The sequence below is a fragment of the Eleutherodactylus coqui genome, chromosome 8 (genome assembly GCF_035609145.1).
Source record: "Eleutherodactylus coqui strain aEleCoq1 chromosome 8, aEleCoq1.hap1, whole genome shotgun sequence".
NCBI classification, from domain to species: Eukaryota; Metazoa; Chordata; class Amphibia; order Anura; family Eleutherodactylidae; genus Eleutherodactylus; species Eleutherodactylus coqui.
In genome coordinates, this window is record NC_089844.1 from 67,379,365 (window position 1) to 67,397,881 (window position 18,517).

At 41.6% G+C, this 18,517-nt stretch overlaps 1 protein-coding gene across 2 annotated transcripts in view; it reads left to right on the forward strand.

Annotated features, from left to right (window-relative positions):
- Positions 1-985: 985 nt before the first annotated feature.
- Positions 986-18,517, forward strand: part of ZNF385B (zinc finger protein 385B) — a 621,952-nt gene continuing 604,420 nt past the window's right edge. For both annotated transcript variants that reach the window (XM_066575763.1, XM_066575764.1), the window contains exons 1-2: positions 986-1,025; positions 1,205-1,683. The gene's annotated coding sequence lies outside the window, so the exon portion shown is untranslated. The remainder of the gene's footprint in view (positions 1,026-1,204; positions 1,684-18,517) is intronic.

Consider the following 18,517-nt stretch of genomic DNA (forward strand, 5'->3'; position numbering starts at 1 on the left):
TCTATCTCATATCTATCTATCTATCTATCTATCTATCTATCTATCTATCTATCTATCTATCTATCTATCTCTCTATCTCATATCTATCTATCTATCTATCCATCTCATATCTATCTATCTATCTATGTATCTATCTCATATCTATCTATCTATCTATCTATCTATCTATCTATCTATCTATCTATCTATCTATCTATCTCATATCTATCTCTCTATCTCATATCTATCTATCTATCTATCTATCTATCTATCTATCTATCTATCTATCTATCTATCTATCTATCCATCTCATATCTATCTATCTATCTATCTATCTATCTCATATCTATCTCTCTATCTCATATCTATCTCTCTATCTATCTATCTATCTATCTATCTATCTATCTATCTATCTATCTATCATTAAAATTGGAAACTCACATTACAAAAAGTCTCCATGTAGCCCCAGCCTATTAATACTTATCCTTACTTTATCAAAGTTCACACTTCTCTTTGTATCTGATATCTGCAAAAAGTGACTACAAGTGATGGAATATAGTAAAGCACTGGCTGGGTGCTCTATACGGCCACTAGAGGGAACTAGCCTCAGAAAAAAATACAGCAAAGCGATACAGAGCAAGCATGAACATCCAGCCTGCTAACCTTTCTGGCACAATACAATGCTGGGCAGCGCAGCACCCAGCAGACAGGAGCACATAGCCCCCATTCTGTCGCCCCTGCTGCTTTATATAGGTAATACATCTCCTGTCATATTCAGGGGGACTCCTTAAAGGGAAACACTTCCACCTATAGACATGCAGCCTGTTTGCAATTCCTCTTCTGTTCTGTTACCTCTCTTTACTATATGTGTATATGGAGCATCACAAAAAAAGAATAAAACAAGAGGAGGGAGGTGATGGGAGGAAGTGTCATTTCTAGGCAGATATTAACGCTGTGCTTACTTGCAGCGGCTACTTGTCTTGTGGGTTAGACTCTGAAGTTAACCCATGCTGTGCTGCGTGGAAGGCTGAAGAAAAAGCAATTACGTGAGTATACTATATATTTTAACTTTCCCTTCTATACCAGATGAAGCGACTTGAGTAGCTATGAAAGCTTGCTGTTTAACATCCTTTCTTTTACTCTTGCTAGGCAATAAAAGGTATCATATCTGCAGGAATGTTATTTTGTCACTGAGAGCAATAACACAACTTTCCCTCTCTCTCAGCCTCGCACTAGGGGAGTTCAGACGTGAGGCTCTTGGGATGCGCCTGCGTACTGAGCCTAAATGATGGACACAGAAAAAGGAGCTTGAGCTTAAAGCATCACTCAGAGCCCAGTTGGGGCTGCTACTTCAATGTATAGTAAAAGTTGATGAGAGACTCCCTGGATTATCCCGGTGGACATTTGGCATCCAATTTTTAAATTTTTTTTTTTTAAGCAAGCATTAATGCTATATAGCCTGCACATGATTTCATTAGTACTCCATAACTACATTGAGATGTTAAATGTTAATATTGTGTGGGTGGGGCACAGGAGTTAACCCATACTGTCCTGCCTGGAGGACCAGAAGGAAAAAGACTGAGCTGAGTAAAGAGCAAGATCTGGGTGAAGAGCATCAACAAACCAAACTGCTGCAGCAGCAGCGAACACCACAACTGCCAGGGAACCTCTCCAGCCTGCCCTGCTGCTAAACAGTCAGCAAAGGTAAGACATCTGTCACCTCCAACCTCCTCCTCAGGCTTCATAGACAAGTTGGTTATGCATTGCTATGGGATGCAGTTCTGAAGATAAGCAGATTTTCTTCTTCTCCATGTCATGTTCTGTCACCTACTTTCAACAGGCAATTTAACTTCTGTGTCTTTGTCCAGTTGCCCTCACTATGTATAACATAGCAAGCGTCCCTGGCAGATGGGGACATCAATCCGGTGGCTTTAATTGTGAGTCACATGCTGTGTGACACAAACTAGGGAGAAAAGTCCTAGATGGGATCTGTCACTTATAATAAGAGTCCATCCCTATGAATGCCCTGTGCTTAGTGTGTTGGCCACAACCCAGATTCCGCTTGGAAATAGGTTAAATCTGCCTTGTATTGCCTTGAGTATGAAGGATGGGATTATTTACTGTGTTGCCTTTTGTTTAGCAGGCATGTATTGTTTACATTGTACATAGTTCATATTTGCATTGGGTGTTATATGTATCTAATATGTTTCTAGTGTAAATATTATTGTTTCCTTGTTTTATCAATAAGAGATAAGAGACAATTGTACTGGTTCATGCAAAAGTTATGCCTGAATTGAAAATTTAGTCGCTTTGGGCCATTTTCATACTGCAGAATTTTGGTCAGGAGTGGATCTAAAATATGAAGGAGGTGCAAATCTTAATGTTATCTGTTATACTTTTCACTGTTTTTGTCACTCCTGGTTTTTGGCTTTCAATACTGAAGCGAAATACTGTGCACGATATTGTGAAAGTGATGCGATACAAACTAATGAAAAGTATAGGAAAAGAATTGGATTTTAGTTCCAGGAGTAAAACAATACTACATTATATAAAATTTCTGCATTCCTGTTCCCTTGAAACTCAGCTCAACTACACAAGTCATCATAGCCCAGCACAACTACATCTGGCAAACACAATGTTGCTATATGTGGCAAAGTCAACTCCACCCCATATGATAATGCCCAGCACTGCTACATCTAACAGACACTGTACAGCTCCATCTGACCAACTCACTTCTGCTCCATCAGATAAACTTAGTGCACCTATATAGTCTCAGCTCCTTGTAGCGTCAGGAAGTGTTGTCATCTTAATGCATCCTCGATGTATAATCACTTGACCTAGACTAGTCGGATGAGCATCCTTTTCACAAATCACTGGCAAATGCTTGCAGATGACTGCGAGTCGTGCAATGTCTGCTAAATGTTCTACTGCTCTGTGATACACACTAATAATTTATGGGAATGCCCTATTTTTTACACTTCAGTTTAGGGAAGTCTGACGATTTGACAATGAAGTTGATTAAAGTGAATGGCTTGCAAAGTCAACTGTAGCTGCACATTTGGCTATTGTTGAAGGTGATTGTGCATCTATATGTATCACATTGTCATTTTGCCTTTTTTGTTCACTGGCTTTGGTTGGCAAGGTCTTGCTTGTGTTAGCATGTTGAGAAACAGATCTATTTTCATGTCAAAGCTCATATTTATTGGATGAGGGAGTACTAGGAGTGTCTCAGGTAATTAGGTATACGTGTGACAGATCCCCTGACCAAGGTGTATGCGGAACCATTAATATTTGATAGGCTAGTATCTAAGTATATTCAAGAAGAAGGCCATGCAATCCTCTCCTGGAGTGCAGTGTGTTAATCACACTTTGATGAAACCTGCTGTGCTGTGTAACCTTTCAAATATTGAGACTGATGTTACACATTTAGCAACTAAGTCTGAAATTAGATTTCCGGAACTGTGTGTGATCTAGATTCAAAGTGAGACATTTGCCGTGTGCTTCGGGGAGGTTCGTTCTGAACCCTACAAATAATCTGCACCTTAACGCTATGCTGTTTGAAGTTTGGCTCTCTTTAGGATATGATTAGGAGTTCCTGCGCAAGGGGGAGGTATGAACGCAGCAAGGTATTCCTTTTTAACCATCCACAGCAGAACCACGAACAAGTAACTGAGTCAAGGGCAATGGGAGGGAGTTAAGGGAGGGTTGTAGAAAGGGAATATCAGATTGTGGTGGACTGGTTGGAAAGGCTAAAAATAATGCTTTGCAGAAAGGTGCTTCAACGGGTCATTATGAGGATGTAACCTATATATAAGCAAGAAATAGCTATAAATATATAGAAGTGAAACATTTTACATGTAGAACAACTAACATGCAGATGTAGTCGAGTCAGGGCGATGATTTCATTTTCAGTAACTATTTTGGCCCTGTATAATGGTAACTTATGGAATGAAGTTAAACATGGATAAAGTTTTTCCTACAGTTCTGTGGCTTCTCACGGGCGTATGCGCCAAAATGTTTTTGTGTAATGGAGGAGCCTTTTTTGCGCATGTTTTAGCACATTTTACTGTACTTTTTGCGCTGTGCGGTAACTTTTACATGGGCGCAGGACACACCTATGCCGTGATTGAAAAGGCTGTGCAACCTAATTTGTTTTAGGTGTGTTTGTTTTTCTGCGTATTTGCACAGCTCACATAGACTCCTATAGGGCCCGTGGTGCACAAAGGCGAACAAAGATAGAGTATGCTGCGGTTTTTTTGCGAGCGCATATTGGGAGAGATCGCATTGAAATACATCCATGGGGAGCCGCCGTAAGACATCAGTTAGCATGTTATTGGGATCACAGTTGTTCAAAATTAAAAACCAAGGTCAAATCCACATAATGTTTGCTTTCTATATTGATGTGAAGCTGTCCCATCAAATGTGTTGATAGATATATGAAAAATGACTGCCACTAAATAGAGTATATTTATGTAGTTGTATAGATAAGCACAACCAAGCGACCAGATATGGACAACTTTGAGGCATGCATTTGGCCATTAAAGTTTATGGGCACTTTGTTGGGATCATATGGGGATTATACGTAAAATAAAACCGAGCGTTAGGTTATTCTCCTCCGGTTTGATTGACAGATCACTCCCTATGTGTGCGCAGGCAGAAACGTGTCAAACGTGTGGGACGACGGCTCTGGAAGGGATGTGCACAGCAAACGCTTCTCTCCTTGTCTGTCTCTTTTTGAATCTATGCTTTTTCTGAAACACTTTGACGTTTCAGAGTAAAACATAGTTTTCTGTAAGCTATCAGTATTTTTTGCCGGCCATGATTTGGGCAGGATGAAACTGCTGTGAGGCTTCCTTTCAGGCCACAGTTATACACTGCATTACAGATTGATGCAATACCTATAGAAATCTGTGGGTCCAATCATATCGTATTACAGAGATATTCATCCCTAGAAGGGTTGTTCTAGCGGAGCATTACTGCAGGTCATTTCAGGCTGTGGATTTCTCTCTGTGTGGATGAGATTCCTTGGAATGCTGTGTATTTTCTGCACATAAGTAATACACAGCATATATACCACATATGACCTTACCCTAAGGCACTACCTGGACTTTAAACTGCTTGGTTAAATGGAACCATATGGACTTTGTGTGCCGACTTACAGACTTTGCTGTGTGCATGAGTCTTAGTGGTGAAAGTTTTAGAATGGAGCGCTAGTGGCCAAATCTGATCTAAATTACTTTACTTAAGGGCCTTCTACATGGGCAGATGATCATGAATGAACGATCGTCTGAAAGTGCCTTCACTCAATCTTCTGGCAATGAGCAGGTACTGCTGATTACCCTACGAATAAACAAACGCTTCTTTGTCGGATAATTGCTTTTTTTTTTTTGTGACAACAAAAGTCATCTTTTGTCGGCAGTACATCACTCTGTGTAAACAGCAATGTGCTGCTGACAACAATATAATTGCATGTTCTTGAATGACCACACTAAAGCTTGTTCAGGAACATACAGTATTGACAGTGTAGAAAAGACCTTTAGTTACCAAACTAATGGTAAGAGTGATCTAGGGTCAAAATAAACCATAACCTTCCACAGCCGCTATATTGATCACCAGCTCTTCTGTATGAGGACCCTGGGATGTTATCCCCAATATCCCACTCTCTGTGATGGGCACAAGGCAGGAAATAGTGAGGTTAACATCAGTCACCTTTAAAGGGACCGTCACCTAACTTAAGCCCTATAAGCTAAGCTTATGAGCTGAAAGTAGGTGACCCGCTGAGTCCGGGGATGTAAGTATGATACTCACCTTCCCCATCATCCCCCTGGTGTGAGTTCTGAAAGCATCCACTCAATGCATTAAGCGGCATTCTAAAATTAGAATAGGAGGACTACATAGCAGCGCTGCACAATGCATTGAGCGGTGGGTTTAAAGAGGTTTTCCAGGGAAATACTATTGATGACCTATCATTAGGATAGGTCAGCAATAGTTGATCGGCTGGGGTCCAGTGCTCAGAACCCTGACCGATCAGCTGAGCAGGTGTATGCTGTCAGCGCTGCAATAACACAGAGGTCGGAGCAGAAGGCTCCGTGCCGACCTCCGGGTAGTGGCCGGCACTTGTAACTGCAGACACAGCTCTCATTGAAATCAATGGGAGTTGTGCCTGTAGGTACAAGCGCTGGCCACTATAAGGAGGTCGGCACAGAGACTTCTGCTCCCACCTCTGTGTATTTGGAGTAGAAGCCTCCACGCTGACCTCCCATGTAGTGGCCAGCACTTATAACTGCAGACATGGCTCTCATCGATTTAATCCACTCCGACCTGTTTGCATTTGCGGAGCAGACAGCATGCGCCCACTCAGCTGATCGGTCGGGGTCCTGAGCGATGGACCCCAGCTGATCAATTATTGATGGCCTATCCTGATGATAGTCATCAGTAGTATTTTAGTGGAAAACCCCTTTAAGCACTTACACCAGGAGGACGATGGGAGAGGTAAGTATAAATCTTACATCCCTGGACTCAGCGGGTCAACTACTTTCAGCCCATAAGCTTAGTTTATAGGGGTAAAGTAGGTGATAGATTCCCTTTTAAGTTATACCTTAAGTTTATTAGAGCTGTTTGTGGTTGGAGGTTGTGTATTTTAACCAGTAGTTACATCATGAGGTGATAAAGACTTGCCTGCTTTCACAAGATGAAACATATGAGGGGTGCAACATAAACGTTCACTCGTATATGTTAAAGGGCCACTCTGATGATTTTTTAAATTCCTTCATTATGTAGTTCCCCCCCCCCCCCCCCCAGCATAGATAAGTGAGTTAGTGTTATCTTGGTTAGTTATTTCTTTCTGTCTGAAACGCCCAGCCATTTTTTCCTCAGGTGGTCGTATGATCTCAATTCTGACCAGCTTGGGGTGATATATTCATTTTCTTGTCAAACTCTCAGTTTGAGTGAGGCTATTACATGATCCCTACTGTCAAGAGGGGGACACTGACATTCCTGTCCCAGTTACTGATGAAGATCTCACATCTCCTGTCACACAGTTATAATAGAGGAGATCACAGGTCATCCTCCTGATTGTGTAATTATGGTCTGCAGCTTATTTAGGTGAATGTAGAAGGTAATCATACGTAAATTGTCCCACCAGCAGGCAAAAATGGCGCAGCCTGAGCTAACGCTATGTTGATGTATCATGGAATTGACTGCAAATGAAAGTAAAAATCTCACTCTTAAACTACATTCACAAGAGCACGAATCTCGCTAAAATTTTGTGTGCTGCGAGACGCACAAAACTCGCTTGAATATGAACTCCATTCTTTTGAATGGAGTCATACACATGAGAATCGCTGCACGTCCTTTTTTGTGTGTTCCTTGGAATGCATTGCCCCTTGTTTTCAATGGGACAGCCAAAAACATTGCATGCCATTCGTTGCGATGTGGCGTTTGCCATGGAAGTCAATAGGAAACACTTGCCGATCACAATTTCACAGAAGTCATGCAAGGCATTTTTGCATGAAAAACGCTTCGCATTCGTAAGGTAAAATTCACTTTGATAAGCACGATATCAAGCCGGGTTTCGTGGCCTAATATCACACTCACCTGTGTGAATATAGCCTTTGGTTTCATTCACATAAGTGTATTTGCGCATCGTATTTTGCGTGCAATTTTTACGCGTATAATACACAGTGAATAGAACTCATGGATGTTCGATCGAATGAATAAATATGCGCCATGTCCTATTTTGGTGCGTATTATGCAGCTTGATAAGCTATTAAAGTGCACAGGGTGGTGCAAATATGCAGGTGTATGCATGGGCCCTTCTGCATACTTTTTTGCATACTGTATTTGCACGTACTAAACCCCGCAGGAATGGGCAACATACACGGACAACCAAAATTCGTATTTATGCAACAGAAATGCTCTTATGACCATGTTAATAAGCGCTTAAGATGGTGCCTAATAAATATCAGACAGGGGGCTGCACTGCAAGGAAGTGGCTGCAATACATAGAGGAGTCTCCAGAGTTTGACAGGCAATGAGATGAGGGGAGCTGGCATAGAAAAATGGGTTTTCGGTGGAGTGGCTCTTTAATTTGTGACTAAAAATAAGATTTCTTAATATAGAAAGTAAATGTTGCCATTAGTGAATGACGCACAGGTTGAAATGAGCACAGGAGGCTGTAATTCTTGAATAGTTTCATAATTTCAAAGTCACATTGTGGGCAGCAACGTTCCGCGGTTTGTTTACTGTATGTGGTTTGGTCAATCACTTTAGATGTACAGTAGATCCAGCAGAAACGTAGATATTTATAGAGTACTTCTCCTTGACGAGCTTCTTATATAGAGATTGTGTTTATTCCTGCATGTGAGACTTGTTAATTTTAACTTCTTTAATTAGCATCACACTTTCCTTCCCACATTGCATCTACTGTATTTCAATGTAAGTGCTACTGTATGGTTAATTGACTATTGCATCTAAATACCAGCCACATAGCTAGCCTATGTATTGGATCTACTTAGCATGAGCTTTAAGGGCTGAAGTCATATGATCCGGTTGGTCAAACCACAACCACCCATGGTGGGCAATGACTGCACAATGTTGCTGGCAAATTATTCAATCATTGGTCATGTGGGTGAGTGGTTTGGATGAATGCACCCAGATGGTTTGTGTGCCATCCACCTAAGGGCTCAGATACGCACTTAGTTTTTACACACATAATATGCAGTACATACACATGTAACATGCATATTTGCTGCATATTTTATGCACCAGACTATGATAACGCTGCGTTTTATTCACTAAAATAGGACAGGCTGCATTTTTTTCATGCATATAATATGCAGGTCTGAATGGCATAACTTAAATGAATGGGCTTTTTAGCACTTAGTATTAAGCAAGCAAAAATTATGTGTGTAATACACAGGCTAAATACACTCATGGGAGGGAGCTCTAAGGCTGGTGACACACTACTGTGTTTTGGGCCCTGTTTTGTGTCCATAATATTGAAATCCGTCCCGGCCTGATCGTTGGTCTTATGACAGAAACTCTGAGCTTCATACTTTCCTATGATGCTCAGAGTTTTGGTCAGAAGACCCACGGTCAGGCCAAGATGCACTTCCGTATTATTAATCCAAAATGGCGGGTCCAAATACAGTAGGTAGTTGTTACGTTCACTGGGTGCACCACGCCTCAGCACGGATGCAAGGATGGTATTGTGTCCAAACAGAACACGCTGGCTAGAGACTTAATATACTACACAAATATACAGTGGAACACCAAAGGGAAGAACTGTGCACTGTACTCACGGACAGACATAACATAAGGACTAAATTGACAACCAAAACATGCACCATACATACCAAGACACATAACAGATGGAATTGCTATAGAATGTACGAGGTATTAGTTCATGAATTGGCCACGTCACTTACGCCCACGAGCCTGCTTCAAGGGTCCTCGTTGTCTCGTGGGTCTCTACTCTCACAAAACAACTACCATGTGAAACCTGCCTGCATGTGAGGCAATTGTCTTGAGAGGGATGGCATCATGCTGGAATCTAGGGTACTACCTTGTCCTAGATGGCAAACAATCGACAGCAGGACAGGACACAGTTCACACAAACATGCCAGGGATTGCACGCAAGACAGAACAGGACTGCTCAATCACCTTGTCTGGCCACCTGCACAGACCCAATGAACACGTCACTGTTCACACCAATAACAGGACTGTTCTGAGCTCATGTCCAGCCACCTGCACAGACACAGAGGATACATCACTGTTTACACAAACACACACAACAGGACTGTTCACACCTCATGTCTGGCCACCTGCACAGACACACAGAATACGTCACTGTTCACACAAGTACACACAAACACCATGCATGGAGCAAGCACCAGAGCATTGGGAAACCAGCTTCCTCTAGCAGAGGGGCTGGTATATATGAGTTGCAGACCAGGGGGATTGGCTGGTTGGAGAACTCCACAACCAGACAGTTCAATTATCACACACCTGTGAAGATGTGCTGCTGGAAACTGATATAGAATAACAGATCCCAGCAGCAAAACCTGACAGTAGTGTATCGTCGACCTAAGGCCAAAGCCACACAAACATGTTTTCAGTCCATGTGCTGATTGATTCTACAATAGAATAAACTTGGACAGCACATGGTACGAAAAAGTCAGTGTCCAAAACACATCATTTTTTCATACAGATTGCATGAAAAAAAACAAGTCATGCACTATACTGATCCAATTTGTGGATGAGACTTGCCTATTCAAGTCAATAAGGATGCAAAAACTGGATGTTAAATGTTGATTTGTTATAAATTTCTGAAAATGTTAGTCTTGAGATTATTAGTTGATGGATTGCAGTAATAGAGGCCCAGCAGCTAAAGCTGGGTTCATACAAATGCTTGGTTTCCCTTCAGAGTTTCTGTTCAGCCCCCCCAAGGAAGCCGGAAAACAGACGCCCTATTGAAATGGATATGTCTTATGATGGAATCGATATGCACTGAATGAACCCCATTGACTGTAGTGGGGTCCATTGGATTTCTGTGATGCCCTGTGGCACTTCCCGGACAAAATAACACACATGATGTGCTGCTTAATTCAACATGTTATGCCAGATCTGCACCACAGGTTCCAAATAGCCTCCGGCACTGAACTGAACAAAAACCGAAGGCATTGGCTCCGAGTACTGAAGGTGCACAAAGATCTGGTCATGCAGATCCCACACATCTGGATACCAACAATGCAGGAATAGTTGCTTAAATTAGCAGACTCAAGGCCAAAATGCTATCATGTCCTCTCGAGAGAGGATCCACGCTCCTTAGACTAACTTCACACGGGTGAGCGCGATATGGGGCTGTGAATCATGGCCCCATATTGCGCTCACCACCATGTGAATTCCTCAAGGATGTGAGGCGTTTTCATGTTAAAACACCTTGCATCACTTTGGGGAAGAAGCAATCCTCTACCATGGCTGTCAGCCAAGGCAGAGGATCGTGGAGTTTCTCCCATTGTTTTCAATGGGAGACCTCGTATTGCATCACGTGTACCTAGCAGGTGGTGCAATGCTGCCGCCGGCCCCGTTGAATACTATGGGCCCTGCGATGCGAAAGTTAGAACATCCCGTAATTAGATTCCCGTATCGCCTGCGGTGCAATGCAGGTAAAACATTGCATATGTGTATGGCCCCATTCAAAAGAATGTGGTTCATATTTGTGTGAGATTTCGTTGCCCGTGTTAAGGCAGCCTTACTGTACTTTTTTCCATTGCCAGGCCTGTTCACATCGGTGCGGGACACACCCACAACATGTTTGAACAGGTGGGATAGCCTACTTAGTCCCTGGTGTAATTGATCTTCCTGGCTGTGTGGAATTGCACACCAAGGGCCCCATTGGAGTCTATATTTGCGACCGCATGTGCGATTCCAGTCTTAGGGTTCATTCACACTAACGTGTATTCACTCCATACAGAGTGCTGACTCCCCCTTGATTTGCATTGGGGTATTCAGACCTGCGTTGTTGCTGTGCGTATCTGTGCACGTGAAAAGAATTGCAGCATGTCCTATTTTGCTTTGGACCAAACAAGCCCATTGAAGTCAATTTGGAAGGTTAAATATGTAGTAAATACTCTTCATACACGCGTATTCACTGTGTATTTACATATGAAATCAATGGACAATCTTGCGATTTTTTTTCCCCATTTTTGGTGTGCATGAAAAACGCTGTTAATATTTACGCAAAAAAGACACCAGCAGGGCCAGATATGCAGGGAATATGCATGTTTCAATTCGTGAAAATGCTGTGAATTCATGGATCGAAAACTGCGTATGCCCGTGTGAATTAAACAAAAAAGAAACTGTTACCACCATCTAACCTTTAAAACTAACATTAATGGCCAGCAATGGTTGAAAAATCAATCAATCAATACAAATGCTTTCTCTTTTCCTAATGAATCTTTTTACCTCCAGAATTAGGTTTCAAAGTTATCCCATTCTGTATAAAAATCAGCAGAGAAGAGTCATCTGGCCAAGAAGAGTCACACTGATTCATGAGCTCATAGTCGTGTAACGGGGAACATGAGGAACTATCTATCAAGAGAAAGGGGTGTGGTTAGCTCTGCAGCTCATGAATCAGTATGACTCTTCTTGGCCTGATGACTCTTCTCTGCTGATCTGCATACAATGGGGAATAACTTTGTGGCCATCAGGAAAAAATAAGGGCATCAGAAGCCGTTGATTTTTCAGACCCTTCCAGCCAGTCAAATTAGTCTTAGGGGTGAGATGGTGGTGACAGGTTCCCTGTAGACTTTTAGTTGTATTTCTCCTTCATTTAAGATGCACATATGGAAAAAACTGCACCAAAACTTTACAGTAAGAACTTGAACTAAGGGCTAGTTTTACACTTTGCTGCTAGATGTGGTCTAAATGTTATCTAGACATTACATGGACCTGTCTGCTCTCTCGACAAGTCTCTTTGAGTGCATACTTATATTCTCCATGAAATAACTATTCTGGAGTACTTTTCCTTATAACTCAATTATTTATAATGCTTTGTGCCGTTTCATTGTCATTCCACGTAGAAATATACTGTATAAATAAATTACCTTGAGTGTTGTGTTTTTATGATGGGGTGCTGGTCCATTCTTCTCCTGGTCACCGCAGGAGAGTCAGCTTGCCCCTGTGTCGGCTTGATCTCTTTAAAACACTAGAGCTCTATCAAGCCTGATCTGCCATTGAAGTTAGGACTGTAGATATATAAGCTGTGGCTGCATGGAGCATTGCCAGCCAGGGTGTATTGTATATCTACAGATTGACAATGGAAAGGGGTTAACGTACAGCTTGTTCTGTAAAAAAAAGACCTCATAAAGCTATGTTGACCTAAAAGTAGGAAAACTTTATGAATGCTGGGAGGCAAAGAGAAAAAAGTCAACATTTTCTTGCTCTCAAGGTCAAAATTGGCCTGGTCTCTATATAATTAAAGGAGATGTCCCGCGCCGAAACGGGTTTTTTTTTTTTTAAACCCCCCCCCCCGTTCGGCGCGAGACAACCCCGATGCAGGGGTTAAAAAAACCACCCGCACAGCGCTTACCTGAATCCCGGCGGTCCGGCGTCTTCATACTCACCTGCTGAAGATGGCCGCCGGGATCCTCTGTCTCCATGGACCGCAGGGCTTCTGTGCGGTCCATTGCCGATTCCAGCCTCCTGATTGGCTGGAATCGGCACGTGACGGGGCGGAGCTACACGGAGCTACACGGAGCCCCATAGAGAAGAGGAGAAGACCCGGACTGCGCAAGCGCGGCTAATTTGGCCATCGGAGGGCGAAAATTAGTCGGCACCATGGAGACGAGGACGCCAGCAACGGAGCAGGTAAGTATAAAACTTTTTATAACTTCTGTATGGCTCATAATTAATGCACAATGTACATTACAAAGTGCATTAATATGGCCATACAGAAGTGTATAGACCCACTTGCTGCCTCGGGACAACCCCTTTAAGCTAGGAGTTCATGTGCTACTTAGTAATAATGGAATAATAACCGTAACATTAATAATAATATACAATAATGCACTGAAAGATTGTAACTTGTGACAATAACAGTTATAATGCACAAAAATAGAAATAATTTGGTAGAGCAAATTTGTCCAACTGGAAGAAGGAATATAATGAGGAGGTCCTGCATATTCTGATGTCTCAGGCCACTTTCACACAGCCGTGAAAATCGTGTGAGATTTGTGCGTTGAGAGACACCTAAATCTCGCAGGAATATGAATCCCATTCTTTTAAATGGAGTGATCTAAATGAGCGATTTCTTTTTTTTTCCCCACACACCACGTTCCTCGGAACGCAATGCCCATTGTTTTAAATGGGACTGTAAAACACATTGCACAGCATGTGATGCAAAGTTTTGGAAAGCCAGAGGATTGCAACTGTACTGAAGTGATGTGAGACTATTTTGACACAAAAATGCCTTGCATACGTGGGTACATCGCACGTTCATGTGCGCGATAACGGGCCGAGTTTCACGGCCCGATATCTTGCTCAACCATGTATGGCTTGCCTTAGAGTCAGATTCTGTGTCCCATCAAACATCTTCAGAAATTACTGTAGTTTCTTAATATTTCCCTGAGCATGTCACTACTGTCATATGATTGGTGTGAATTGTCCAGATTTACCTGCATCCAAGCACTTCTCTAGTCACGGACACAACATAAAACACATGAAAGTTATTATACTTAAAGGAAATTTCAAATCACAAAGCCATAGAAGAATTTGGGAGTATAAATTTATAACAACTTTTGACACTTTCAATAGAGGGCTAAATTGTTCAAGAGGATTTATACGTGAATGGTAAGTACATCTACAACACAGATAACACTCTGGCCTGGTGACCCCCTAACACTGATTCAGAGACCATAAAACCTTCACATCTTTATCAGTGGACTATTCAAGTATGTTTTTATTTCGCTACTAGAGATGAGCGAACGTACTCATTAACCCCTTCATGACATGGCCTATTTTGGGCTTAAGGACGCAACAATTTTTGGCGGATTTTCTTCTCCGTTTATCAAAAGTCATAACTTTTTTATTTTTCCGTCGACGTGGCCGTATGAGGGCTTGTTTTTTGCGTGGCGAACTGTAGTTTTTATCGGTGCCACTTTTGGGTACATAGACTATATTGTAAAACTTTTTTTTTTTTTTTTTATGATAGCAGGGAGAGAAAACGCATCAATTCTGCCATAGATTTTTTAAAATTTTTTTTTTACAGCGTTAATCATGCAGCATAAATGAGACATTCCATTTTTTCTGCGGGTCGGTACGGTTACAACGATACCAAAATTCTTAATTTTTTTTTAGGTTTTCCCACTTTTCTGCAATAAAAACCCTTTTTTTTTGGAAATCTTTTTTCTATTCTAAATTGCTGCATTCAAAGTCCTGTAACTTTTTTATTTTTCAATGTACAGCACTGTATGAGGGCTTATTTTTTGCGAGACGAGCTGTAGTTTGTACTGGTTCCATTTTGTGGTACATACGGCTTTTTTGATCACTTTTATTGTGTTTTTAGTGAGGCAAAATGCTAAAAATTAGCATTTTGCCTCAGTTTTCTAGCGTTTTTTTAGCGATTTTTTACGTGCACAGTCAAAAGCATGTGCAACTTATTGTACGCGTCGTTACGGACGTGACAATACCAAATATGTGGGGTTTTATTTTTTTTACCTTTTTTTTATGCTAATCTGAGAAAAAGCTTGTGGAAGCCAGTCTATCAAATCAGTTCTTCACTAGATAAATGTATGTAATTTAGGAGCATGCTTTAAGTTGTGCTGCTGTATCATGACAGTTTACCAGTTAACACTGACCACAGGGGATTTAGGCATTAAGCCTGATGAAGGCATCGATTTGATGTCAAAATATGTACATAGGTTTTTATTAAATAAAGCTAACATCCAATGCAGGGAAGTAGCTAGAAGTGGGGCTGGCAGGTCACGTTTGCTGGATGTCGGGGCTGATTGCAACAAACCAATATGTCTTGGCCATGGGATTTAGATACAATACTTCATCAGTAAACTGAATCAATACTTTGGGTGACCGAAAGTCTTGTTATGACTCTGCTGTACCTCAAGTACCACTCTGGCTATATTGACAGTTCCGGGATTCCCTTAATTTTCTTCACCTTCTCCTATACGGATGACATTGAGTTTAGAAAACTTTGTAGTTTATTACTATGTGCACTTTGTTTGAAGAGCCACAAGATAAATTTTGTTTTTCATTAATTATGTAACTAGTCCTCCGGTACATATAAGTTGGCTAGTATTACCTTGTTTAGTTATTCCTTTCTATCTGAAAATCCTTAAGTTCTTTTCCTCAGGTGGTCATTTGATCTCTTGCTGACTGGCTAAGAATTACTTGGGTTTATATTTTCTCAAATTAGTCAGTTTTCAGTCAGTCTGTGCTGTGTCATTGATAGTACAGAAGAGTGAAAGAAAAGCAGGGACAAATCTGAACATCAAGATGGTGTCTAATAAGCATCAGACAGGAGGCTGCACTGGATGGAAGTGACTGCGATACACATAGGAGATTCCAGAGCATGATAGACAATCAGGTTCAGTGATTGAAAAATTTGTTTTTGCCAGAGTGACCTTTTGCATATAAATTAGAAGAAAATCAACTTTTACTTTCTAAGGTATGTTCTAGGAAAAATGCCATAAATGCAATAAAGGAAATATTAGGTTCACGGCATAGACCGATCAGCCATAACATTACAATCACTGATAGGTGAAATGAATAACATTGATTTTTGTGACAATGACACCTATCAAGGGGGGAAATATATTAGGTAGCAAGTGAAGAGTCAGCTCTTGAAATTGATATGTTGGAAGCAGGAAGAATGAGCAAGCAAAATATGTATCTTTACAAATGGAATAAAAAAAACGTAACTTATTTGGTAATTATTATATAGTGCTGCAGCCAACATGGCCATTTTACAATATCTGAGAGTACAGAAATCAAAAGAAATGTTCAGAGTCCTCCAGTGGATAAAATTAGTGCTGCTCTAGAGAAATGAAAGGTTTGTTTTTTTAAGGTCCCCAATAAATTGGCTTGCAGGAAATAATGGTACTTTAGAATATATTTCTATTTGTGGAATGACTTGACAGAACTTTTTAATGTCAGTATTCAATGCTCAAAATTGTTGTCAAATCCTGACAAATAGTTGAATTGAGCAAGGGTATACATAAAATAGTGGCAGCCTATTTCACTGCTATGGGTCCTCTCGAAATAGAGGGTCTTGCCACGTCTTTGATCGGTGGTGGCAAACTGTGCAGAGGTCCTGTCTCTACAGGGTGTACAATGTTAGAAAACAAAGTAGGACAACTCAAGGGCTCTAGGAAAGATATCAGGGGTTAAGAAACACCAATCCCCCTTGTCTCATGTAGTTAGGTGTGTGGCATTGTCCACTAGTACCAGGTGGGGAGCCCATTTTAATCTTTGCTGTGTTATCCCCTCCTCTCTGTAGGCTATTGAAATTGAGTTAAAATACTCAAGGTGATTTCCAAAACTTTTCAAAAAAAGGCCAAGTGCAAGGAATGTAATAAAATGGTAAACAGTACTCACGGGTTTAATGTCCAATCGCTCCAGTGTGACTGCTCTTGTTCTCATCACCTCAGTCACAGAAGCTCCTGAAGCAGTCACGTGCCGTTCATCATTCATGAAACCACTGCAGCCAACCACTGACCTCAGTGGTCCCATTCTTTACATTGCAGCATCATTGCTTAAGCCAGTGATTGACTGCAGCCATTACGTGAATGATGAATGGCACGTGACAGTTACAGGAATTTCCAGGACCGGAGTGTCAGGGCCAGAGAAACATTGTTGGAGTATAAGGGCATTTAATGGGTAAGTATTATTTAATTCCCTCCCTTGGCTATTTTTCTGAAAAGTCAAGGAAAATCATGTTAAATACTGAAAGATACAGTAAAACCTACTGTATATACTCGAGTATAAGCCTAGTTTTTCAGCACATTTTCTTGTGCTGAAAAAGCCCCCCTCGGCTTATACTCGAGTCAGGCAAAACTTCATACTCATCTCCCAGCCGGCGTCTGTGTCTCCGGTGGTGGTGCAGCAGGCTGCTTGAATTCTCTCCACTGTCATCCCCCGCCATCCTCTTTGCTTGGTTCTGTCATCCCCCGCCGTCAGCGCTGTGTAAGTAAGAGCTGTGATTGGATCGAGCGTCAGCCAATCACAGCCAGTGCTCGATCATTCACAGCCAATCAAACTGCTTTAGAATTCTCCCCGCTGTCATCTTCCTGCTCGGCTTTCAAATCCCCTGCCGTCAGTGCTGTGTAAGTTAGCATTGTGATTGGATCGAGCGCCAGCTGTAATTAGCTGGCGCTCAATCCAATCACAGCGCTTACTTACACAGCACTGACAGAGCCAAGCAGAGAGGATGGCGGGGATGACAGTGGGGAGAATTCAAGCAGCTTGTCGCACAGACACAGACGCCGGCTGGGAGGTGAGTATGGAGGTTTTTTTTTACCTAGTATATACTTGAGTATAGCTCAGCTTATACTCGAGTCAATAAGTTTTCTCAGTTTTTTGTGGTGAAACTTATTGTCTCGGCTTATACTCGGGTCGGCTAATACTCGAGTATGTACGGTACTTTACATTAGTCAAGTAACTGAGCCCAGTTCACTAGGCACAGTTAATGGGTTCAGTTCTTCTCTTGCACTCACATTTCAATGCCTGTGTTTACATTAGTAAGTTAACTGGCCCTAGTTAACTTAGCCCAGAAAAAAGAAAAACCTTCTTCCACTACTATTCTACTCGCCTATGCACTATTCTGTTCATAGAGGGAGAGTGCAAGGTGAGTGCACAGTAGAGCTGGGGATGAGAGGGTGAGTACATAAGGAATTATGCTGTCTGCTCTACCACTTGATTCTTCCGAATGCTTATCTGTTTACTCGACTGTCTACTTGACCAGTCTGTATTTGCTGGTTGATTGGTCACGCTTTTACTAACTTGCCTGCCTACTTGACCATTT